At 44.7% G+C, this 26,275-nt stretch overlaps 1 pseudogene; it reads right to left on the bottom strand.

The window, feature by feature from the left end:
• Positions 1-23,869: 23,869 nt before the first annotated feature.
• On the bottom strand, positions 23,870-24,929 carry LOC142448722 (PDZ domain-containing protein GIPC1 pseudogene; annotated as a pseudogene).
• Positions 24,930-26,275: the final 1,346 nt, after the last annotated feature.

The raw sequence follows: 26,275 nt of genomic DNA, 5'->3' as shown, positions 1-26,275 counted from the left end.
TTTGACATGGTCTCTGTATAGAGTTGCTACCGAAAGGACTGTGGATGGCAGCTAAACAAATACTTTTAAAATATAGGCCTCTTCCAATTATTGCATGGGACATACATCCACTGTTAGGGAGCCCACTTGAACTCAGAGTGATCCAGTGACCCTATAGACCAGAGACTGCTCTTTCGTTTTTGGAGATGAAATCTTCCCAGGAGCAGACCGCATCATCTTTCATCCAGAGTGACCGAGGGGGTTAAGATCTCCATGTTTAACAACTGTGCCACCTGGATTCCAATGCATGGTATACAATGATAGGAAAAACATATTCTATTAGCTAGGTGCCCTGTGTTTTATTTATTCAGCAAACCCGTCTTCATGGGTAGCGTTGCTAGATGCCCTTGAGTCAGTTCTGACTCATAAGGACCCGATGTACAACAGAACACTGCCCATCTTACACTATGGTCACAGTTGTTTTGACGTCCATGTCCATTGCTGTAGCCACTGCATCACCCCACGTTACCAAGGGTCATCTCTTTTTCACGTGCCCTCACTTTACCAAGCATGACACCCTTTTCGTGGAATTGATCTCTCTCGAAAACACAGGAACATCTTGATAAGACGAAGTGTCACCTGCTAAGGAGCATTTTGGCTGTACTTCTTTCAAGACAGATATGTTTGTTCTCCTAGCAGTCCATGTATATTCAATATTGGTCATTAACACCATAATTCAAATGCATCCACTTTTCTGCAATCTTCCTTGTTCATTGCCTAGCTTTCACATGCATGGGAGGTGATTGACAAGACCATGACTTGGATCAGGGGCACCATAGTCTTCGAGATGATAGCTTTGCTCATTAACACTATGCAGAGGGCTTGTGCAGCAGATTTTGCCCCAATGTAATACGGTGTTGAATTTCTGGACTGTTGTTCCCACTGGCATTGATTGTAGACCCAAGCAAAAGGAAATCCTTGACAACGTCAACCTTTTCTCTGTGCATCGTGGCTTTATTTGGCAAGCCTCTCTGCATGGTTGTTAGGGGCCACGGGTTTCATCCGGCCTCATAACTAGTTACCTTAGATACAACCCTGTCCCTGTGCCGCCGCCACCACAATCAGTATACAATCCCACGGTTACAGCCACTGTGATGATTCATTTCTTTGATGGTTGTGGCAGATACATAATCGTTTGTCAATTTGAGGATTAAGAGTGTAGGGGTGGAGTCTAGCTTGTCCATCAGGTCAGAGCCAATGGGGCCTCTGAGTGGGCATGGCCTTCTCCTGAGAATTCTGGGAAATCGGTGCTTCCTCCTTGGAGGCGGGAGACACTTCTCTCTGCCACTCCCTGGCAGACTTTGCAGCTGACAAGCCACCTGGACTACCGTGATGCAACCAGCCCTCTGAAGTCGGAGAAGCCATGCAGAGACTCCTTCCAGCGCTGAGATGTTTCCAATGCCACTGGACCCAAAGACTTTCTACCCTCTGGCCTGTGATCTACATCTGGCGTCATTGCATGTGTTTTATGAGTCTGAAGAGGACTTTGGAGCTTGGTATCGGACATATGGGCTAATGTGGGACTTATGGACTTGGACTGGACTGGGCTGGGATGTTTTCTCCATGTTCAATTGCTCTTGGACATAAATCTCTTTCTCGTGCACATGTGTGTGCCCATGGATTGGTTTTGCTAGTCCACCCGGACTAACGCAGCGCCCTTCCTCTTTCCCCTGGCCTTCGTGGTAGCTGTTATCCAGATGGCTACAGTCCTGCGTCCTCCTCTGTATCCAAACTGTCCATTCACAATGTTCTCTTGCAGTTTGCCCATCAGGAGGTGGACTTTAGTTTTCTGCCTCTGGAATCCATGCTGCTTTTAGGGTTTATTTGGTAAGTATCATGTGGTAAAAGAAATGATGGGTCCATTCTGAGTCCTGGCTCACTTTTGCTCTCTCTCTTTCTGTGTCTCTCTCCCTTCTCCTTTCTGGGGCCCTCGCGCCTCCAAGCTGGGCTAGCTTCTGGGCAGAGTAGAGACAAGTTGCCCCATCTGGTACTGTCCCAGATCTGCTCTCCCTCGCCAGCTCAGTACTTAATGACAGCCACTTAAGTTAGTCCACCTGCGCCTCAACCACCCGCTAAACTCATTTCAAATGGGTAACCCATAGAGTTCTGAGCTATGGAAATGATTGTTATTTAAAACCTAGTTTAGAGAGCAAAAGCTAGCTAATTTAGGCTCTGACCATGTAAAAGAGAGGTGAGGATTTTTACATTCTTAGTCTAGAGCAGCGATTCTCAACCTTTGGGGCACGAACTCTTTTGGGGTCGAATGACCCTTTCACAGAGGTCACTCGATTCCTAACAGTAGCAAAATTATAGTTATGAAGAAGCAACGAAAATAGTTTTATGGTTGGGGGGTCACCACCACATGAGGAACTGTAGGAGAGAGTCACAGCATGAGGAAGGTTGAGAACCACGGAACCAGAGAGCCCCTTCATACTGGAAATGTGAGTGCCACAGAGTAAAGTAATGTAAGAGAGAATTAAAACCCACCAATTTTGACAAATAACATTTGAGAATGGCTTCAATGTGTTAGAGGAAACGGTTTGTCTCATAGAAAAAAAAATGACTTCTATAAAGAGACTATCTTGCCTTTTTAACCATGTAATGTTTCCAGGGCCGATCTTCCACTGAATGGGTCTTTGCTGCTGCTTCCCATTTCTGCAGCTTTCGCACCACTTTGCAGTTGTGCACTCTGCTTCCGGGATTGATTGATTATCGAGTTCAGGGCCGGCTGGGGAGACCCAAGACATACCCATGTGTTGCTAATTAATCAGCTAAGGGCTCGTTGACTTGTTTCCTAGTCAAACACTTACTGAGCATGTGCGGAGGGGTCTGCAGAGCAGAGACTTGTGGCTCAGCAGGAGGTGCTGCTCTTAGTGCTGTGTGTCCGTCCCAGGGCGTCCTCACAAGCGGCCGCGTGTTTGAACGCCCTGTTTCAGGGACCCTGGCACCCTGGCACTCTGCTGCATCAGGACTCGACAGAATCGGGTTTTGACTTGAAATGTCAAGAAATTTTGGATCGGGGCTTGAACAAAACACTGAAGTGCGACCCTACACAGGTGAGTTTTGTGAACAAAAGCAGTTCGTGTTTCGGTCGGCGTTAGTTAGCGTTGTTAGTCCGCGTTGTTTAAACCTTTGGCGACTGGGCTCCAGCGTTTCGCGATAACTTTCTGAGTTTTGGTGAATTTTTGTACTGTTTTAAAATAAAAAACAAGGGTCCTAAGAAATAGTTTTTTGAAAGCAATCATCATGATAAGGAACTGGTTAACCGTGTTATCGATATTGTTGATGATAACTTAGCAAACCCTTTTAGAAAACGGATAAGGAAATGCCAACAGCTGACCACATTAGACAGATATTTTTTTTTAGAGAAAGTCAGCCAGGTCTCAGTGAAAAACAGCAAAAAGGGAAAAAACTCCTGAAAAGCAGCAATTCCCCTTCCAAACAATGATTCTCTCTCCTTCCCTCCTCTCCACATTCGTGGCCACAGATCCTGATCCTCATCAGTCTCAAGTTATCGGCCATACTGTAGGTAAAAACTTTTAAAAATGTGTGTCTTATTTAAGTGATATTATTTAACTCTGAATTTATTTACTTTGAAATTTCTGTGTAATGTTTTGTATAAAAAGGCAATGTTGGGGTAAAAACTCGGTGGTCAAGAATGGATTAATCCATTTGCAGTTATTTCTTATGGAAAACATTGTTCTGGAACTCGACTGCATTGCCTCTGGAGGCTCCTAGAAAGGATTAACATCAAGGTGTGGGGTTCTACTGTACTTTGTCTACCCATCTGTGGTAGTTACATCATGCGGTGTCAACTTGTAGAGGGGTGGAGTTTAGCCTGTCAATCAGGTTGTAGCCTGATGAGCTCATTTAGAGGTGCTAAGGAGACAAATAGCTTGCTGGAGGAGGGACACACACTCACTCCCTGCGAGACATTCCTGACAAGGAGCCTGATGGAGCCACACTGATCCAGCCAGAGCCCCGGAGCTGGAGGAGCCCTGTGGAAACCCCTGCCATCATGGAGATGCTTCTACTGCCACTGGATCCATAAGACTTTCCACCCACTGGCTGTGATCTTCCTGTATTCGGTATCATTACATGTGTTTCATGCATTTGAAAAAGAATTTATACATTGGTATCAGACATATGCGCTGATGTTGGACTTATGGACTTGATCTGGACTGGGCTGAGATGTTTTCTCAATATTCAATTGCTCTTGTATATAAAGCTCTTTCTTTTTTTAAACATTTTATTAGGGGCTTATACAACTCTTATCACAATCCATGCATATACATACATCAATTGTATAAAGCACATCTGTACATTCTTTGCCCTAATCATTTTCTTTTTTTACATTTTATTGGGGGCTCATACAACTCTTACCACAATCCACGCATATACATACATCAATTGTATAAAGCACATCTGTACATTCTTTGCCCTAATCATTTTCTTTTTTTACATTTTATTGGGGGCTCATACAACTCTTACCACAATCCACGCATATACATACATCAATTGTATAAAGCACATCTGTACATTCTTTGCCCTAATCATTTTCTTTTTTTACATTTTATTAGGGGCTCATACAGCTCTTATCACAATCCACACATATACATACATCAATTTTATAAAGCACATCCGTACATTCTTTGCCCTAATCACTCTCAAAGCATTTGCTCTCCACTTAAGCCCTCCGCATCAGGTCCTCTTTTTTTCCCCCCTCCCTCCTAACACACCATCTTATTACGGGTCTTCCTCTTTTGGTCTGCTCCTCCCCTGTATTACAGCACGATGTGGTGTCCTTTTCCAGGGATCAGTCTCTCCTCATGTCCAAATTATGTGAGACCATGTCTCGCCATCCTTGATTCTAAGGAGCCTTCTGACTGTACTCCCAAGATAGATTTGTTGGTTCTTTTAGCAATCTGGGGTGCTTTCAATCTTCTTCACCAGCAATGTAATTCAAACGCACTGATTCTTCATCAGTCTTCCTGATTCAGCGTCCACCTTCCACATACATCTGAGGCAATTGAAGATACCATGGCTTGGGTCAGGCACCCCTTAGTCCTCAATGTAATGTTATTGATTTTCAATAGTTTAAAGAGGTTTTGTGCAGATTTGTCCAATACATTGTTTGATCTCTTGACTGTGCTTCTGTGGGCATTTATTGTGGAACCAAGCAAGACAATCCTTGACAACTTCATTTTTTCCCTCTGTTTATCATGATGTGACCTACTGGTCCAGTGGTGAGGACTTTTGTTCCTTTACGTTGAGTTCCAGTCCACACTGACTGCAATTCTTGGCCTGCGTCAGCAAGTTCTTCAAGTCCTCTCTGTCAGCAACTGAGGTGGTGTTGTCTGCCTATCGCTTTGCGATTAAACTCTCCTCCCACCCTGGTGCAGTGCTGTTCTTCACAGAGTCCAGCTTCTTGGAATATTTTCTCAGCGTACAGATTTAATTAGTCTGGTTAAAGGATACAACCTGAGACACACACTTTCCCTGATCTTAAAATATGCCACATTCCCTTTTCTGTTCATATGACTGTCTCGTTGTTCAGACCCAGGTTCCTAACGAGCACAGTGAAGTGTTCCAGAATTCCCTTTCTTCTCAGGACTATCTGTAGTTTATTATGGCAAATACAGTTGAATGCCTTTGTATAGTCAATAAAACGCACGTAAACATCTTTCTGGTATTCTTTATTTTCAGCCAAGATTCATCTGACATGAGTAATGAAATCCCTTGTTCCATGTCCTCTTTTAGACTCAAGCTTAACCTCTGGCAGCCCCCTGTCAATATACTGCTGCATGGTTGGGTGATCTCCAGCAAAATTTTGCTTACATGCGATATTACTACTATTGTTAATTAATGCTATTTCTATAATTTGTGCATTCTGTTGGGTCACCTTTTTGGAATGGGTACAAATATGGATATCTTTCAGTTAGTTGGCCAAGTAGCTGACTTCCAAATTTCCTGGAAGTGAGTGCTTTTAGTTCTTCATCAGCTTGGTGAAACATTTCAGTTTGTATTTCATCAATTCGTGGAGCCTTGTTTTTCTGAATGTCTTTAGTGCAAGTTGGACTTTTTCCTCAAGTACCATTGATAGTGAGTGTTTTGTACCATTGGTTCTTGATCATATGCGACCCCTTAGAATGGTTGAATGTCGACTAGTTCTTTTTGGGGCAGTGACTATGAATTCTCTCCATCATCTTTGGATGCTTCCTGCATCATTCAACAATTTGCCTGTAGAGTCTTTCAATATTGCAACTCAAGCTTTTTTTCCAACAACTCACGGTTGACTTTTTCCTTTAGCTCTTTCAGTTTAACGTATGTTCTTCCTTTTTTATTTTCTATGAGTAGGTTGTTTCACATTTTATTATATTTTACTTAGTCGTCTTTCTTCTTCTCAGCTCATTGATTTCATCACTTTCTTTTCTTTTTAAAAGAACAATATCCATTTTTATTTCCTTTCAGGTTTGTTTTTCTTCAGTTTCTAATTTTTACATCATGTGTGATTCTGAATAGACTAGAGAAACAAATCCAGTAAGATACTCATATGTGTTTAAGCAAGAGCTTTACATAAAAGAGCAATTGTATATTGAGAAAACATCCCAGTCCAGATCAAGTCCATAAGTCCGATATTAGCCCATATGTCTGATATTAGTCCATAAATTCCTCTTTAGGTTCATGCAGCACAATCAATGAGGCTGAATGTCAGGAGATCAGACTAGTGGGAAGACGTTCTTGTGGATCCAGTGGCAGTGAAAGCATCTCAGTGCTGGCACAGGTCTCCACATACCCCCCCCACCCGTTCCCCCCAACTCTCTGAGTGTCTCAACAACGGCAGGAAAGGGAAGGCAGGGAGAGTGAGTCTGGGTAACAGTAAACTATTTATCTCTGCCACGCCTCCAAATGAGGTCATCAAGCTGCAACCCGATTGACAGGCTAGACTCCACCCCTTTGCTCAAGTTGAAAGGAGATTATGTAACTGCCACACATAGGCTTTGATGTAGGTCTAGGGCAGCACCTGTAGGCCTAACTTTGGGTGGTGGTGGTTGGGGCGGGTGTGTGTGTGTGTGTGTGTGTGTGTGTGTGTGTGTGTGTGTGTGTGCGCGCGCGCGTGTGTGTGCATTCGGTCCTTCCAGGCCTCATGTGACCGGTTCCTGACCACCTTGCTGTGAATAGCACAACTCACACAATAACGTAGCTTCACATACAGCTTGGGAAGCACGTATGTGCAGAAGACTTGTGCCTCTGAAATGTCTCTGATGGCTGCGGCCTCCAATACTTTTCTTTTAGTAACTTCTTAATGACCTTGTCTTTGGGCACAGTGGGCATAGTTCTTGCAGCGAATAGGCTGCACATGGCTGGCTTTTCTTGGCCAGATGGTTGTTATTTATGCCTTTTCTTTGTCATGTTGGAAGCAAGGAAGCAAGAGAGCTCATTTCTTTCATATACCTTAGCTATTCTATAATTAAGCAAGTTTTAGACACTCTTTTGACATTCACTTCAATCACTTCTTTCTTTCTTGTCTTTAATGATCTTTTGCTTTCTTCTTGGAGTCTTGATCTCACAGCTACATAGTTCTTCTGCATGACTGTTCAATGTGTAAAATCTGTTCTTGAAATTCATGTGGGAATAATTAAGGTGGTATTTTGGGTCTTGTGGATTTGTTTTGATTTTCTTGAGCTTCAACTTGAACTCATGAGCAATGCATGGTCTTTTCCTCAGTCAGCTTCTGGCCTGGTTTTAGCTGTGATATTGAGCTTCTCCAACTTCTCTTCCCACGGATGTAGTCAATTTGATTTCTGTGCATTCCAACTGGAGAGATCCATCCTTATGTGTGAAGGGCAGGTTATATTCTATAAGCAGTAGAAAAGTGAAAAAGACAGGAGCAGGGCAAGCTATTGGGAAGTTTGATATGTTATTTAAGTTGTTAAATACTTGGCTGCACACCTCCATGATATGATCGCCGAGGACAAACAGGTGCATAAGCAAATGTGGTGAAGAAAGCTGATGGTGCCCAGCTATCAAAAGAGATAGTGTCTGGGGTCTTAAAGGCTTGAAGGTGAACAAGCAGCCATCTAGCTCAGAAGCAATAAAGCCCACATGGAAGAAGCACACCAGCCTGTGCGATCACGAGGTGCCAAAGGGACCAGGTATAAGGCATCATGCAAAAAAAAAAAAGAAAATATATATATATGTGTGTGTGTGTGTGTGTGTGTATATATATATATATATATATATATATATATATATATATATATACCATAGTGAATGAAGGGGGAAGTGCAGAGTGGAGACCCAAGGCCCAAGTGTCGACCACTGGAGAACCCCTTATAGAGGGGTTTAGGAGAGGAGATGGGTCAGTCAGGGTGCGATGTAGTACCGATGAAGATCACAGCTTTCCCCCAGATCCTGGATGCTTCCTCCCCACAACTACCATGATCAGAATTCTACCTTGCAGGACTGGATTGGGCAGAGGTTGTACACTGGTGCATATTGGAGCTGGAGGCACAGGGAATCCAGGGTGGATGATACCTTCAGGACCAGGGGTGTGAGGGGCGATGCTGGGAGGGTGGAGGGTGAGTGGGTTGGAAAGGGGGAACTGACTACAAGGATCCACATGTGACCTCCTCCCTGGGAGACGGACGGCAGAGAAGGGGGGGGAAGGGAGATTCTGGATATATGATAAAATAGCAATCTGTGCATTATCAAGGGCTCATGAGGGAGCGGGGAGCAGGGAGGGAGGGGAAAAAAAAAGAGGACCTGATGCAGAGGGCTTAAGTGGAGAGCAAATGCTTTGAAAATGATTAGGGCAAAGAATGTGTGGATGTGCTTTATACAATTGATGTATGTATATGTATGGATTGTGATAAGAGTTGTCTGAGTCCCTAATAAAATGTAAAAAAAAGAAAAGAGGTGAAAAAAAAACAAGAAAATGATTAGGGCAAAGAATGTACAGATGTGCTTTATACAATTGATGTATGTATATGTGTGGATTGTGATAAGAGTTGTATGAACCCCTAATAAAATGTAAGAAAAGAAAAGAAAAAAATGATCAGGGCCAAGAATGTACAGATGTGCTTTATACAATTGATGTATGCATATGAATGGATTGTGATAAGAGTTGTATGAGCCCCTAATAAAATGTTTAAAAAAATATAAAAAACAAACAAACAAAACAAACTAACAAACAAAAAAAGAAAAAGGTATTTGCTATGAACAAGTTGTTGGTTTTACAAAATTCTATCACATGATCTCCAGCTTTGTTTCTATCTCTAACACCATATTTTCCAACTACTGTTCCTTCCTCTTTGTTGTCAACTTTTGTATTGCTATCACCAATAACTATCAGTGCATCACGATTACATGCCTGACCAAATTCAGACTGAAGAAATTGGTAACAGTCTTTAATTTCTGCATCACTCGCTTTCGTGTTGGTGTATAAATTTGAACAATAGTTGTATTGACTGGATTTCCTTGTATGCAGAAGAGATTATCCTATCAGGATAACACTATACTTCAAGAGAGATCATGAAATGCCCTTTTTGATGATGAATGCAACACCATTCCTCTTGGATATGTCATTCCCAGCATAATCAACCTATGACTTTCTGATTCAAAATGGCTGATCCAAATCAATTTTTGCTCACTAACACCTGGGACATACATTTTTTATGCGTTCCATTTCATTTTTTACGAGTTCCAGTATTCCTAGATTCATACTTCATGTATTCCAGGTTCCAGTAAAAATAGGTGTTGTCAGTGTGTCTTCCCATTTTGAGTTGTGCCTGATCAGCAAATGAAGACTCCAAAGGCTTTAATCCCACAAGTTTTACTCCATCTGGAGTCGTTACGGTCAACTTTGCTTTGAAAAGGCATTCTCAAAAAAAAAAAAAAAATGAAAAGGCATTCTCACTCACATTTTGAGTACCTTACGACCCAGGGGCTCATCTTCTGGCACCCCTCGGATAATCCTCTGTTGCGGTTCATGGTGTCTTTGGCACGTGACCATGTCCCACTGCTAGGGGTGCAGGGACTATTCTTCACAGTCTGTTCCTAGCTGAAAGCTCTGCTGAATCTGTTCACTTTGGGTAACTCTGGTGGTACTTGAAATAGCGCTGACATCATGTTCAGGATCATAGCAACACACAGCCACCTCCGTGCGACAAACTGACAGACACATGGTGGCAGAGGAAAAAATAAAGTGCTATGACACACAAGTGTGTCCAGAATAGATCTAGTGTAGGCATTGAGCCCTAGGCTCTGAAGCTCAAGGGTCTGGGTTTTGTTACTGGTCCCATAATTTGCTTTCTGTGGAGACTGGTTTGACATTGGAGTGGAAACTTTCAGTCTTCGTTGTTGGGGACCCCTGGATGTCTGGTATTTGACTCTTGGCCAAGGTAAGGACAGTGGACCTCATCTTCTCTGATGGACTAATGAAAACTACAGTGAGACCTTTTTGAGCAGTTCTATGCAGCATGTGAGGTGCTTGAGAGCTTGTCGCTGACTTGATAACAGCGAACAACAACAGCAACAATCATAACCACCATACTTTAGCCAGCCTGACTTTATTATGTGGCCAGAAAGGTATTTAAAAAAATTTTTTTCCATGAACTTTTTGAAGTCCCCTCCTATAAGCACCACTGGGAACTTCTACATTGAACTCTCCCGAGGTCAAGATTCCTCACACCTGTCTTGAGAAGAGTGGGGTCAGATGCTTACATAGGAGTTTGGTAATTGAGATCCCATTGCTCTTGGATCCCATTACTGGCCTAAGCTCTCTGACTCTTGTTTCAATGTGTCCTTTGTCTTTACTTCAAAGACCAATGTGAATATACACGTGGAGTGTGGTGAGTTCTTTCAAATATGTGAACTTGGGAACTTTCTGCACTCCCAGTGAACTTGGGCAAATTATTAAGTGCCATATTTCAAGTTTCTAATTTGGGAAATGGAGACCAATAATAATAATAATTACTTTATAGAGTTTTTATTTGAATTTACTTAAAAACAACTAACAACACCAGGATTTTTAAGAAAATTAAATGAGTTAATAGAGTAACCAATTAGAACAGTATTGGCCCATAACCATCCATCCAACCAAACAAGCAAACCATTGAGCCAGTCGGGACTCATGGTGTCATAGGTTATGTGGCAGAGTAGAACTGTGCTCTGTGGATTTTTCAATGGTGGTGATCTTTTAGAAGCAGGTCACCAGACTCTTCTTCCAAGGTACTTCTACATGGATTCACATCACCACCTTTTCAGTTAGTAGCCAAGTACCTAAACCTGGGGGCCACTGACAGACTCCAGTATTGATTGGCATATGGTAAATGAGAGGGCTTTCAAAAGTTCGTGGAAATGTGGAATTAAAAGTTAACAGGATCTGTCCACGAGCTGTAGGAAGCCCCCACGTAAGTGTTGCCTATTATATTTGGGGCCCATCTAGAACCTCAGGAAGGATGATTTTTGCTTTAATTGTGTGCTCGCAATCATGTTTCCTATTTACACACCTATTACTAAGAAAAGGATATTGTTTTAAAATAGCAGGTTTTTAATTGTTCCTAATAATAAGTCAGCTTCATGATGGGGCACATACAATTAAAAAAGTAATTTATTATTTGTGGTGGAATTCAACACTTGAACGTTGGTGCCCATTCAAATATTCTTAGTATGTGTGATGGGAATATCAAATAATAAGTAAGTGTTTACAGGGTTACCAATTTACCTTTGTGATGATGTTTGACTTAAGCCACTACTAGGTTTCATTTCAAGAACCCTGGTGGTGTAGTGGGTTATACCTTTGGCTATTAACTGTAAGGTCAGCAGTTTGAAACCTCCAGCTGTTCTGCAGAAGAATGAGGCTTTCTGCTGCTGTAAAGTGTTACAGTCTCAGAAACCCACAGGGCCAGTTTAGTGCTGCAATGAGTGGGAATCGACAAAATGCTAAAGAATGAGTGAGGCTTAGTTTGCATTCCCTGGAGGAATATACAGTTTAGGTAAAGGAATGGATGGGGAAAATAGTCCAGTAGGAAAGGCTACTCCTACTGTCCCATATTGTGGTGAGGGGAAGCAAGGGCTGGCAGGAGTCACAATGCACTTTGGAAGACAGGATGGGGTTGGCTGGGTGTTCTGCACCAATATTTGAAAGACTTAGGAAATAACAATGAGATTTAGTGTGATTTGCAATCGAGGATTTTAAAACATTAAAAGATCAGGTCCTCTTTTTTTTCCCCTCCCTCCCCCCTCCCCCCTCCCTAAAAGAGGACCTGATGCAAAGGGCTTAAGTGGAGAGCAAATGTTTTGAGAATGATTGGGGCAGGGAATGTATGGATGTGCTTTATACAATTGATGTATGTATATGTATGGATTGTGATAAGAGTTGTATGAGTCCCTAATAAAATGTAAAAAAAGGTGGGGTGGTGGTGAGAATCACATCACCGTGAAAGAGGGAGAGTGCGTGATGGGGACCCAATGCCCATCTGGAGACAGCTGGACACCCCTTCCAGAGGGGTTGTGGGGAGGAGATGGGCCACTCAGGGTTCAGTGTAGCAACAATGAAACTAAAAACCTTCCTCTTGTTCCTGAACGCTTCCTCCCCTCCCAATCATCATGACCCCAATTCTACCTTGCCTTGCGGACCTGGTTATACCAGAGGATGTACAGCGGTGCAGTGGGGATCTGGAGGCACAGGGAATCTAGGACAGACGAACTCCTCAACACCAGCTGTGGGAGTGGTGACACCAGGAGGGAAGGGGGTGTAGAAAGGGAGAACCGATCTTGGAGTTCTATGTGTAACCTCCTCTCTGGGAGATGGGCAATGGGGAGACGGGGGAGGGGAGATGCCGGGGAGTGTTAAATAAGATATAATAATTATTTATAAACTATCAAGGGACCAGGGGTGGGATCGGGGAGGGAGGGGGATGGGGGAAAAAAAGGGAAACCGAGCTGATTCCAGGAACCCAAGTGGAAGGTGAATTATGAGAATGACGAGTGCAACGAATGTGTAAGGGTGCTTTGCTCAATTGATGTATGTACAGACTGTGATAAGAGCCTTATGAGCCCAAAAAAAGATTTTAAAAAAAAGAAAAGAGGAGGAAAAAAAAGAAAATGATTAGGGCAAAGAATGTACAGGTGTGCTTTATACAATTGATGTATGTATATGTATGGACTGTGATAAGAGTTGTATGAGCCCCTAATAAAATGTTTTTAAAAAACCATTAAAAGATCAAGAAACTCTTCTATTTTGAGGGGATCTGGGTGAGGAAGAAAAAAACCTAGTATATTAGGCTAGGTTGTGCAGAGAAACAAAGGCAGTGACACGCATATATGTATACGAAAGGACTTTTTATCAAGTACTCTTATATCAAGAAGCTAGCCTAGTCTAGTCCAACTTAAGTCCATGGGTCCCATAATAGCTAGAGCCCTTAATAGGGTCCCATAATAGGCAGAGCCTTCAGACGCACGCAGCTGCAGGTTGATGAAGCAGAAAGGTGAAGTGGAACCCAGAAAGCTTACAGGCCCATGAGTGCAGTCGTATGTATCCAAGGTCGGTGGAAACATGGCAGGCACTGACAGCTCCCAGGTTGGGGCAACCCATATGGGATTGACCTTTGAAGCTGGCACAGAGTCCCAGAAATCAGGAAGGCGGAGGAGCAGAGAGAGAGAGGAGGGGTCCTAGTGTCTCTCTTAGAAAAAGGCCTACACTTCCCAGAAGGCATAATTCAAAGTGTGACCTGATTGACAGGTTGGACTTCACTCCTACACAAGTTCAAGTTGACATAAAATCTAACTGCCACCCTAAGGTAATACTTCTGGGGGATTTACAAACCCTCAGATGAGGAGAGGGGCGACAGTATAGAAGACCTGATGGGATCTACATAATTTATAGCCGATTATGTCAGCCCAAATCGGAGCAGTAAGCCTTTGGCGGAGTGCTAAAGGTAGACTCGGCAGGTGGAACTGGCCCAGGCCTAGTCTGAGAGAACACCACAGTTCATTTGGGGATTCTATTCTCTCAACTACTTCTTACTGAGTACATACGGTTGGTTGCGTTCCCTTTAAGAACTAGCAAGAGTTCTGATCAAATTAAGAGTTCTGAGCCTGGAGTGCGTTGGGAATGAGATGTGTAAAACTCAGGGGTCTTATGAAGAATTAATTTATTAAGATCTGTTTGAGAGGAGTGTAGTCAACATTCATGGAGCTTACCAATCCAGTTTCAAGCACTATTCTTCTCTAGAGTTTAGTGCCCAAGAACTCCCTATAATGTACTTCACAAAGGAGTTACAGCAATTCCATTGGGTTATACATTTTCCTGTAGAGTTGCGTCACTAAATCCTCTCTTTACTTTCATTTGAATCCCCATGAATCCTCAACTCCCATTTTACTGTTCTTCCTTCCCACTTCGATACTACCTCCACCCACCCCTACCCCGAGCCCCACCTCCCTCTCCATGGAAGATGACACTGAAACTTATACTCTAGTGGCAACGTCAAGGCCTGTTCATATGCAGTGGACACCTCGTCAGGCCCTAGTGGTGTCGTGACTGTGTCCACAGTTCAGGAATAATTCAGGTTAACGGGAAGGCCCTGCTGCTGATAGTGCTCCCCCTTCTCTATTAGCTCGTTACTAGAAATACCTCCCCCCCCATTTAAACTCAAGTTCACAGAATGAGTTAATCCTGCTTCTCAGCACATGGCACACTATCCTCATTGGTTGATGCCCTTTTGTATTTGATTTTCATGCCATCTTCTGTTCCTATTACGACTTCCAGAGCCCTCCTTTCACAGCTCCTCTCTCTAATGCATGTAATAAAGATATAAAAATTACACCGTTGGTGTAGGCTTTAAATTGGAAGTGTGTAAAGCTACTTTTGTTAATCAACCAAAGGAGACAGTGTTGAGAAACTGTTCCATCAAATCTGAACTTGTCAGAAAGTTTGCTGTCTATGATCTTACTAGTGAGCCTGAACCTTTCCACTTTTGTCCGGGGGATGTGTCATATGGGCACAAAGATACATGACTTCACACACAAAGTTTCCCAAACACAACATTTCATGTGTGTCTCCCCTTAGTTGCCCCAGAAACAGGACATTGAGTCTGGTTTTCATTTCAGATCCTTTACATAACATCCCTGCTTTTATTTGAGCCAATTAAAACATGACTGACAGAGACAAGTCCCCGGAGAAGGACGTCATGCTCGGTAAAGTGAATGGACAGTCACCAAGAAGGTTCTCAATGAAATGGATTGATGGTGGCTGTCACACTGGGCCAGGCATGGGAACAATTGTGAGGATCATGTAGGACCCTGTGGGGTCTCATGCTGTGTGCAAAGGCTCGCTGTGGCCTGGAACCAATTCTATAGCACCTGACAGCAGCAGCACCACCACCATCACCACCACCACCATCAACACCATCATCACCATCACCACCATCACCACCCCCACCCCACAACCACCACCACCATTACCACCATCACTATCACCACCACCACTACCACCCCCCACCATCACCCCCCACCATCACCACCCCACCCCACCCCCACCAGAACCACCACCACCACCACCATCACCACCATCACTATCACCATCACTATCACCATCACTACCACCATTACCACCAACACTGCCACCACCATCACCACCACCACCATCGTCATTGCCACCATTGCCGCCACCAACACTGACACCACCATCACCACCACCACCACCATCACCACCACCACCACCACCACCACCACCACCACCATCACCACCTCCACCACCACCACCACCACCACTACCATCACCACCACCACCATCACCATCACCACCTCCACCATCTCCACCACCATCACCACCATCACCATCACCACCTCCACCACCATCACCACCACCATCACCATTACCATCACCATCACCATCACCACCACCACCATCTCCACCACCATTACCACCACCACTACTGCCATTGCCACCATCGCCACCGCCACCATCACCACCACCACCGCCACCACAACCCCAAGCCCAACCACCACCCCCACCACCACCATCACCACCACCACCACCACCATCTCCACCACCATCACCACCACCACGTCCACCACCTCCACCTCCACCACCATCACCACCACCATCACCATCACCACCATCACCATCACCACCACCACCACCACAACCACCACCACCACTACCACCACCACCATCTCCACCACCACCACCATCTCCACCACCACCACCATCTCCACCACCACCACCATCACTACCACCACCACCACCATCACCATCTCCACCACCATCACCATCTCCACCACCATCACCATCTCCACCACCATCACCATCTCCACCACCATCACCACCACCACCATCACCATCACCACCACCACCATCACCACCACCACCACCATCACCACCACCATCACCACCACCACCATCTCCACCACCATTACCACCACCACCACTACTGCCATTGCCACCATCGCCACCGCCACCATCACCACCACCACCGCCACCACCACCACAACCCCAAGCCCAACCACCACCCCCGCCCCCCCCACCACCATCACCACCACCACTGCCACCGCCACCATCGCCACCACCACCATCGCCACCATCACCACCACCACCACCACCACCACCACCACCACCACCAATACCAACACCACCACCACTACGACCACCATCACCATCACCACCACCAATACCACCAACACCAACAGTCAACACAGTTCATTAAAATTCTGCCCAATCCCCTCCTGTCCTAAAATAGCCCAGTCTTCCTGTGTGTGTCGCCACATCCATGAGTACTCTGGTCAACAGTTTCCTTTGTTTCAGCCAGTTAATAAACCTGGCTTTGTTCAACAACAGATCTCTCCCCTTTGGCCTCCATCAGCTGGCCTGGATACAAGCCTGTTGTTGCTGTTTCCAGTGCTGTCAGGTCAATTTTGGCTCAGAGTGGCTTCTGGTGACAGCATGGAGCTGCTACAGAGGATTTTTTGGGCTGCAATCTTGAGTGCATTTGGCAGTGCTAACTCACCAGAGCCACCAGGTGAGCCCCAAGGGCTCTGTGCATGGCAGCACAGCGAGACCTGTGAGGGGGGAGGACTCTACAGAACGGCCTTGATTTTCTGGGTCCCAGCAATTGCCCACCATCAACGGTGCTCTCTGAGCCCGAAAGATACTTGGGTTTTGTTTCTTTGACAAGCTACCAGGTTCTCAGGTTCTACGGTTTCAGAAAAGCTTATTCTTTTAGCTTACTTAAAACCACACACACCAGTAATTCATAGGGTCTATCCATGATGTGGCTTTCTAGTCCCATAAAGAGTTACAGTCTCACAAACCCGCGGTGGTGGTTCTACTCTGTCTACAGGATCACTATGAGTCAAAACTGACTTGATGGCAGTGTTTTGGGTGGTTGTGTTTGGGACCCATGATGCGGTTGAAGCTCATCCATACAGAATTTCACATTCCAAGACGCCAACATCCCCACATTGAATGGTCTCTTACCTGTGAGTTGGAGTCCACTCCGTGGCAGTGAGCGTGAGTCTGTTGTGTTATTCACGGGGAGTTATTCACGATGGCATGAAAAGGAGGTTGGTTTCCCAAGGTTCCTTTGTATTACTAGCAGGGCTGTCCATCTCCATGTAGCTTTCTCTTATGGATCTCCTTGAGCATACCTCTGGGATACAGTATGTACCCTCTAGAGTGGTCTTGCTGAGTTATCAAGTTGCTCTCCACTTGGTTCTGATTCATGGTGACTCTGCATTTCAGAGTCGATTTGTTTTCCCATAGGGGTTTCAGTGGATGATTTTTCAGAACTAAATTGCCTTTCTTTTAGAAGTAGATGCCTTTCTTCTGAGGCGTGTCTGGGTAGACTCGAACATCCAACCTTTCAGGTAGCAGTTAACCATTTGTACCACCCAAGAATTACTATAAAGGTAATAATATTAAAAAAAACACTAAAAACCAAACTCACTGCCATGGAGTTGATGCCAGCTCATAGTGACCTTTTAGGACAAGATAGAACTGTCTCCAGGAGTTTCCAAAACTGTAACTCTTTACGTGAGTAGAAAGTCCCATCTTTCCCCCCCCAGAGTGGCTGCTGGCTTTTGAATTTACAAGCCAATGTGTAACCACTATGCACACAGGGTTAGCTAAAGCTATATCGGTACTTAATTTTGCGGAGTCCTGTCGGTGTGGAGGCATCCACACTGGTATCATTATCTGCTTTGGAAGATTTTCCAATTTGCCACGTGTGCAATTCCATTGCTGCTCTGGTATATATATTTTTAAGCACAAGCCGAGAACAAGTAAAGTCAAATATCTTTTCATTGTTGATTACTTATTTATTTTGAGTCTGTGAATTCCCATTTTCTCTTCAAAAATCTAGGCTTTCTGCCTTTATGCAAATAAAGCACAAGGGCTAGCATTTGTCTTTATAACTTACACTTAGGTAGAAGTCAGAGCACAATGGAGAACAATGTACTTGTGCTATATTCTGTAACTGTAAAACTCGAAAGGGTAGAATTGTGATGGGGTGATGTTACGAGGTAGCTGGAGACATAAAGTATGACAAGATTCACTAGTTTAGAAAACACATAAGTGATGGGGACACAAGGGACTTCTAAACCATGGCAGGCATCCCGGGCAAAAGTCAGAGGAAGAAAGGCACATGGCTCAAGAAGATCAAGGAGATTATCTTGAATGGAGAGTCTGGTTGTTAGTAATGGTAATTAAACTTTGATCAATAAGGCTTAGAAGAGATGAGCAGGTACCTGAGCAAAGAAGTGACATGATCACAAGTAATGTTTTAGAAAGATCTGATTTTCTCCATCAACCTTCAGACAACTGATTTTTTTTCCTGCTGATTTGTTTATAAATTTGTTACCTGTAGTCTGCGAGTTGAAGGTTGATTCCTAGATATCTTTCTTTTTTTAAAAATAATTTTATTGAGGGCTCTTACAATTCTGGTCACAATCCATATATTAGCTGTATCAGACATATCTGCACACATGTTGCCATCATTCTTTTCTAGACAATTACTTTCTATTGAGCCCTTGGTCTCAGCTCCTTTTTTAAATTTTTTTGAGACTGTCATTTCTTTTTTTTTAAAACATTTTATTAAGGGTTCATACGACTCTTATCACAATTCATACATACATCAATTGTGTAAAGCACATTTGTACATTCATTGCCCTCATAATTTTCAAAGCATTTGATCTCTACTTAAGCCCTTTGCATCAGGTCCTCTTTTTTTCCCCTCCCTCCCCCCTCCCCCTCCCTCATGAGTCCTTGATAATTTATAAATTATTATTTTGTCATATCTTGCCCTGTCCAACGTCTCCCTTCACCCCCTTTTCTGTTGTCCGTCCCCCTGGGAGGAGGTCACATGTAGATCCTTGTAATCGGTTCCCCCTTTCCAACCCACTCACCCTCCACTCTCCCAGTATCGCCCCTCACAGCCCTGGTCCTGAAGGGATCATCCACCCTGGATTCCCTGTGCCTCCAGCTCCTATCTGCACCACAGACAACTGATTTTTGATAAAAACCCAAGCTACCATATATACTAGAGTATAAGCTGACCCGAATATTAGTGAAGGCACCTAAGTTTACCACAAAACTGCATTAAAATGTGCTGGAAAAACTCAGCTTATACACGAGTATATATAGTACATTAAATAAGGAAGAGATCGTCTTTTCTAGAAATGGTGCTGACAATATCGGACATTTATTTGACACAGACCCATGCCTTGGAAAGATGACACAGGACCCATATGCCACTCAGTATAAAAAATGAACTCAAGATAGACAAAGGCTTAAACGTAAAACCTAGAACAATATAGATCATCAGTGAAAAACATATCACTACATCTAAGGACCCTAACACTCACTATCACATTTAGTGGCATAAATACACCACCAAACATGTTGAAACACACACACATGCACACGCACACACAGCAGAAGACAAAGTAGAGGACTGCCTAAAAGGAAGACACTAGGGCATGAAAAGTCTCCATCAAAAGAGTAAAGCGAGAATGGATCGGGGATGGGTGGGTGCGCATTTGGCAATGATATATCAGACAAGAGTTAATCTCAAAAATATATAGAAAATTATAAAACGTCAACAAGAAAAATATGAAGAATCCAATTTGAAAAATGGGCAGAGGACAAGAGCAGATGGTTTACAAAGAAGATAATCAGTTGTCCAATAAACATATGAAGAAATGAGATCACTAGCCACTTGAGAGATGCCAGTCAAAACAATGATGGGATACCACCTCAAATCAGCATTGATAGCAAAGTTTATAAAAGACAGAAGATAAAACATTCTGGAAAGGGTGTGCAGTGTTGGGACCTCCATGTACGGCTAGTGAATTGTAATAGTACACAGCCACTGTGGAAGCACTACGGCACTTCCTCAAACAAGTGGGAAGAGACATTCCATAGGACTGAGCAGTCCTTTTATTTGGTATATATCTTAAAAGAATAAGAGGAGCCGTAGTGTGAACAGATTTAGATGAACCCATGTTCATTGAAGAACTCCCAAGAGCAAGAGATGTAAAGTACCTACATGCTTCTCAGTGAAATAGTGGGTACACTTTAACTTTGGTGTATACATACATTTGAAATACTGTGTAATCGTCAGAGCTGCCAGATGAGGAACAGACTGAAAAAAGGAATAAGCAGTCCATATCTGAGGAATTAGCCACTGAAAACCTATGGATAGTGAGTTATACTCGATTAATATGCCCCTTGCAGCCATAATCCCTTAGATGACATAATTCTGGATTTCATGCACCCGCAGCTATAGTCTCATTTTTGGGAGGGCATTATTTGCTAAGACACAGGAATAGGATGAGATTAAGTATGTACCTTAGTAAAGGGTGTGATTCAGACCACACTCTTTGTTTATTGTTTACCTTGGTTACTGCTATTTATACTGTGTATTAGGATTATGCTACAGCTGAGAGGAGAAAGAAAACTGTTTCTGGAGTGGCCTGGGGAAAGATTGATCGATTATGATGAGTAGTAAGCCAATATCTGCTGGAAACATCTTGCCCGAGGCCCCAGGTCATATCTGCATAAATAAGATAAAGCCAGGGGTAGAGAATAGATGATTATATTTAGGTGAAATTGGATTGCACCACGTAACTCCCACCAAATGACCTTTCCATCCTAAGAGGGGTAAGAAGGCGAGGAAAGACACTTATAGAATTCACCTGTGAATAATTGTTAAGTGGAGTCCCTGTAATGCCATGCTGCTGCATATAAAATGAGTCCACTGAGAAGCTGGGGATGTGAGCTCATCACCAGTAAGAACCAGAGTGGAGTGTGTCCTCTGGCCCCAGCATCTGACCTTCAGATTTTGGATTAAATAGCACTCACCACCAAATGAAACATTTCATTAAACTTCATGCATTCTGTGGGATTTTGTAGTGACTCACAGAACCCAGAGATGTGAGGGAATTTACTGAAGGGAATGGTGAGGGGGGGAAATGGGACAGACTGTCATCTTGCAAGAGTTGGACTTCTGGAACTTTCTCAATCTCCAACTTCTGAGACTAGTCTGGTATTAATTCATATAAAAGAAATTATTACCATGGATAGCATCAAACCATTGTCAGACACAAAACTTCACAAGAGTAGAACCTGGTCAGAGCTAGATACAGAATGCAAACCCCTGAGTTCAGAAGGCACTCACAATATGACTGAGGAAAAGCTTTCTTCTCATGGAGGCAGGGAGGAAAGCCTGTGGGCCCTTCATTTGCTGCTGATGGGGCATGATTCAACGTGCGAAGAAACAGCTGCAAATGTCAGGTAATAATTGGAACTTGGAATGAGTGAAGGAATTTTCCTAAACTGGAAATTGTAAAGAAGTGAAATGGAATGAATTAAGATCAATATTCTAGGCATGAGTGCCCTGAAATGGAGTGGCATTGGCCATTTTGAATCAGAAAACCATAAAATTTACTATGCTGGAAATGACAGATTCAGGAGGAATTTTCATCCTCAAAACGGTCATTTCAAGATCTATCTTCAAGAACGGTCTGTGGTAGTATAATATCAATCCACATACAAGGAAATCCGGTCAATACAGCTATTATTTAAATTTATATACCAACACTAAAGCTGGTGATGCAGAAACTGAAGAATTCTACCAGGTGCTTCAGTTTGAAATTGATCACATGGAATCCAGATGCATTGAGAGTTACTGTGATTGGGGTGTGAAAGTTGGAAACAAAAGGGAGGGCACCACAGTTGGAAAATGTCGCCATGGTGACATAAATGAAGCTAGAGGTCGCATGACAGAGTGTTTCAAGAGCAATGACTTCTTCACAAAAATCTGTTTTCAACAAAACAAACAGTGACTGTATACATGGACATCTCCAAAAGGAATACACAGAAATCAGATAGACTATGTCGGTGGGAAGAGATGATGGAAAAGCTTAATAACAGCAGCTGAAATGAGTCCAGGGACTGAGTGTGGAAAAGACCATCAATTGCTCAGAAGTTCATGTTGAAGCTGGGGACAATTAAAACAAGTCCAGGAGAGCCAAAATGTGATCTTGAGTATATCTTAATTACAAGAACGTGTTTGATGAATTGAACACTAATGACCAAAGACCTGATTAGCTCTGGTATGACAGACCACCGATTGTTCATATGTAAGGCCAGGTTGAAGCTGTAGGAAATGAACACAAGTTCATTGGTCTTCGCAGAAGTACTGTCAGAATACTTCTTAGAAGCCAGGATAGTGAAACTTTGTCTCGTGTGTTTTGGACATGTTGTCAGAAGAGACGTGCCTGGAGAAGGACATCCTGCTTGGTAAAGTAAAGGAGTGGCCAAAGAGAGGAAAGTCCTTGACAAAATGAAAGGGCACAGTGGCTTGAGCCATCATGGAGATGGCAGAGGACTAGGCAGTGTTTTGTTTTGTGTATATGGGTCAGCTATGATTGGCATCGCCTGGGCAGGACTGAACAACAGAGAATAATGGAGAAACTGGGAAACATCTCATACATGGATGGATCTGAAAGACATTGTGCTGAGTGAAGTTAGTCAATCACAAAAGGAAAAATATTACATGAGACCATTGCTATATTAAAAAATCCAGAGAAATACTTTTCATAGTCAAAGAAACAGAATTTGATTGTTTCCAAGGGTGCAAATGGAAGAGAGCAAAGGAAAAGTGGTCGGCTAGAGGGTAGACTCATGTTAGCTAAGGTGAAGGACATGTTATATTCTACAAGCAGTAGAAGAGTGAAAATGACAGGAGCAGGGCAAGCTATTGGGAAATTTGATATGTTATTTAAATTTTTTTTTTAACAGCAGATAGATTCTTTATGGTCTGACCGTAAAGTCCGTTACAAAAGCCCATTGCCCTCGCCCAGTCCTCCATCCAGGCAGGTCCAGGCTAGGTGGTGGGGAGAGGCAGGGTAGGATGGGGTGCACAGCAGACTCATTCAAATTCAGAGGTAACAGACTTCAGGGCGAGGGGCTCCTTTGGGGGGGGTTGGTGGTGGTAGCAGAAGGGAGGGTATTATTGCATCTGCTGGGGGGGGGTGCCCCCCTTCTACATTCCCTGCGTCAGGCAACTGAGGAGGTCGCGGCCCCAAACAGAACCCAAGGCCCCAGGGAGACAGAGGGGCCAGTTTGGCAGCTGATGTGGAAAGTGTTGTGGGCGGGGACGGCCGCCCAATTTGGCAGGTCCCTTCCTGCAGCGCCTAACCGGGCTGAGGTAGGTGGGGGACAGGGTGGAGGGCCTGGGGACCCCAGCTAGATGGGGGAGCGAGGAGGGAGTGGTACCGATTGGTGTGGGGCAGGGGCACCTCTGCTCCACACCACCCTGGGGCTGGGGCCCAGGGCCCGGTGACCTCTCTGGAGGTCATTGTAAGGTCCAGGGATGATGGCCTAGTAGCGGCCAACCTTCGCGTCCCCGATGGCGCCCCAGACATCAAAGACGAACTCGTCAGGGAAGGCGAAGTCACCAAGCCGCTCGTCCAGGGCTTCGGCCAGTTCATCCGGGTTCTTTTTGTCCTTGCCTAACTCCACCATGGTGGCCGCCAGTTCTCTGTCCCTGATGCCCATGTAACTCTCCAGCAGGTCGTCCACTTTCTCGATCGCCTTCTCCTCAAAGGCCGAGGGCAAATCCTCCACAGTGGCTGGGTCCCGGGATCGAAGCCGCAGGGTCCCTCGGCCAGTGCCTACTGATGGGCCGGAGCCAGGGCGGCCACCCCCTGAACGCTGGCTGATCATGTCAAAAGCCTTGCGGGGCTCTGTGAGCTTCAGGGTGAAGGTTCGGCCTCGGGGCAGCTCCTTGAGCAGCCGGGCCACCTCGTAGTGCCGGCAGCCTAGCAGGCTCTGCCCGTTGATGGCCTCAATCATGTCGCCCACACTGATGAGCTGCATGTGGTCGATCACGCTGCCTTCCTTGATACGCTTGATGAAGGCGTAGCCAGCCCCATTGTCTGTGATGGTGAGCCCCAGAGCCTCCTCCGACTTGAATACTTCCACCTCTTTGCGTTGCCCCTTGACGTGGGCGAAGATGAAGTCCTCCAGCCCGATCTGTCCCCCCAGCAGCTTGTCCATGTCCACTTTATGGGTGTTGAGGGTGCAGAACATTACCTCGGCTGCCAGCAGTCGGAAGGCCTCCACAATCTTCCCGTACAGCTCCTTGACGTTGGTGAAGCCCTCGATGCGGCCGGTGGGGCTGCCGTGGGCCAGCTGGGTGTGGAAGACGAGGCGGGGCCGCAGGGCTGGCGGAGGGGGCGGCAGGCCCATCTGGGGGCCCCCTCCCCTCATCCCCGCCCAGGAGCCCCGGCTCGCCCACGCCCAGCCCACCCCGGCCGGGCTCGGCCTCCTCATTTTCCACCAGAGGTGGTGCCTTTTTCCGCCGCCCGAGTCCCAGTGGCATGAGCCGGGAGCAGAACAGCTATCCCGAGTAAATCACTTCACTTCCCAGGGTCTCCGCTTCCTCATCTGCGCCGCCACGGCCCCACGCACGCCCGCTCGGCCCTCCGCAAACTCCGGCCCGGGCTCTTATTTAAATTGTTAAATACTTGGCTGCACACCTCCATGATGCGATCACTGAGGACAAACGGGTGCATAAGCAAATGTGCCAAAGAAAGCTGATGGTGCCCGGCTATCAAAAGAGATAGTGTCTGGGATCTTAAAGGCTTAAAGGTGAACAAGCGGCCATCTAGCTGAGAAGCAACAAAGCCCACATGGAAGAAGCACCACCAGCCTGTGCGATCACGAGGTGTCGAAGGGATCAGGTATAAGGTATCATCATCATAAAAAAAAAAAAATCTTACCATAGTGAATGAAGGGGGAAGTGTAGAGTAGAGACCCAAAGCCCATTTGTTGGCCACTGGAGATCCCCTTACGGAGGGGTCTAGGGGAGGAGATGAGTCAGTCAGGGTGTGATGTAGCACACTGATGAAGAATACAGCTTTCCCCAAGTTCCTAAATGCTTCCTCCCCGCAACTACCATGATCTGAATTCTACCTTGCAAGTCTGGATGGATAGAGCAGAGGTTGTGCACTGGTGCATATAGGAGCTGGAGGCACAGGGAATCCAGGGTGGATGATACCTTCAAGACCAGGGGTGTGAGCGGCGATACTGGGAGAGTAGAGGGTGAGTGGGATGGAAAGGGGGAACCAATTACAAGGATCTACATGTGACCTCCTCCCAGGGGGACGGACAACAGAAAAGGGGTGAAGGGAGATGCCGGATAGGGAAAGATATGACAAAATAATAATTTATAAATTATCAAGGGCTCATGAGGGAGTGGGGAGCAGGGAGGGAGGGGAAAAAAAGAGGACCTGATGCCAAGGGCTTAAGTGGAGAGCAAATGCTTTGAAAATGATTAGGGAAAAGTATGTATGGATTGTGATAAGAGTTATATGAGCCCCTAATAAAATGTTTAAAAAATTGTTAAATACAAAAGTGATTATGTGATCACTGGCCATCTGAGAGATGCAAAGCAAAGGAACAATGAGATACCAATTTACACTAACAATAGCAGCCAAATCCCTCCCCTGTCAAAAAACACAGAAAGCAACAAATGCTGGAGAGGATGCAGAGGGATCAGAAACCTGATACTTTGTTGATTGGATTGTATTTTTAAATTTATTTTTAGTACCTGCAAATGTTTAGATTTCTCTCTCTCTCTCTCTCTCTCTTTCTCTCTCTGTGTGTGTGTGTATATATATAAAATTTTATTGGGGCTCATACAACTGTTATCACAATCCATACATA

Source organism: Tenrec ecaudatus, chromosome 5 (assembly GCF_050624435.1).
Source record: "Tenrec ecaudatus isolate mTenEca1 chromosome 5, mTenEca1.hap1, whole genome shotgun sequence".
NCBI lineage: Eukaryota > Metazoa > Chordata > Mammalia > Afrosoricida > Tenrecidae > Tenrec > Tenrec ecaudatus.
Note: the sequence above shows the minus strand (reverse complement) of the source record. Positions and strands in the feature narration are given on the sequence as shown.